This window comes from Perkinsus marinus, assembly GCF_000006405.1.
Source record: "Perkinsus marinus ATCC 50983 genomic scaffold scf_1104296976116, whole genome shotgun sequence".
Taxonomy (NCBI): Eukaryota; Perkinsozoa; order Perkinsida; family Perkinsidae; genus Perkinsus; species Perkinsus marinus.
In genome coordinates this window covers 2730-3374 of record NW_003200510.1, presented here as the reverse complement: position 1 = coordinate 3374, position 645 = coordinate 2730, and positions in this window count along the sequence as shown.

Below are 645 nucleotides of genomic sequence, written 5' to 3'. Positions count from 1 at the left end.
AGATGAGGAGGATCTCTCTACATGGATCGAGGCGATAGATGACCCTCGCACGGGGTAAGTCAATTCAATCAACGACGAGTCTTGTCTCGATACGAGGCTCAAATTTTGTTCGAAGAAAACTTGAGCCTGTTGATGGTTTGCTCATTGAGATAAGACCACACTGTATGATTGCAGCAGAATGGCTTACAAGGCAGCAGCCTGATTGAATCGAGCTAAATTTAATAAGTACAATTTATATTTAATTGATGTAGACTATCTTCATCACTAGCTTGGGTATGGAGACACATTGTGTGCAGCGATGATGATGCACCAGCATCTTCCAAGCCGGTGTGGAAGGGTCTTCTCGATACCCTGTACTTGTTAATCATAAGGGTACTCAAAACAATGGTTAGTAGAATCTAGGCATTCTACCGACAATCGCACTCATGAAATCATCAACTAGTTTCGAGCTGAAGTTAAGCTTGCATAGTCGTGCATTTTGCACAACTACAGTACTCGAGCGCACATGACCCTGATGCCCGAGGTTCGTTTGTCCCCATGCTGAGCATCTGTGCGTCGAGTCGTGATCATGGATTTCCGACAATTCTTGTCAATTTGGGTGTCTTGTATCATCAAACGTATGTTTTCTCACCGACGAACTCCTCA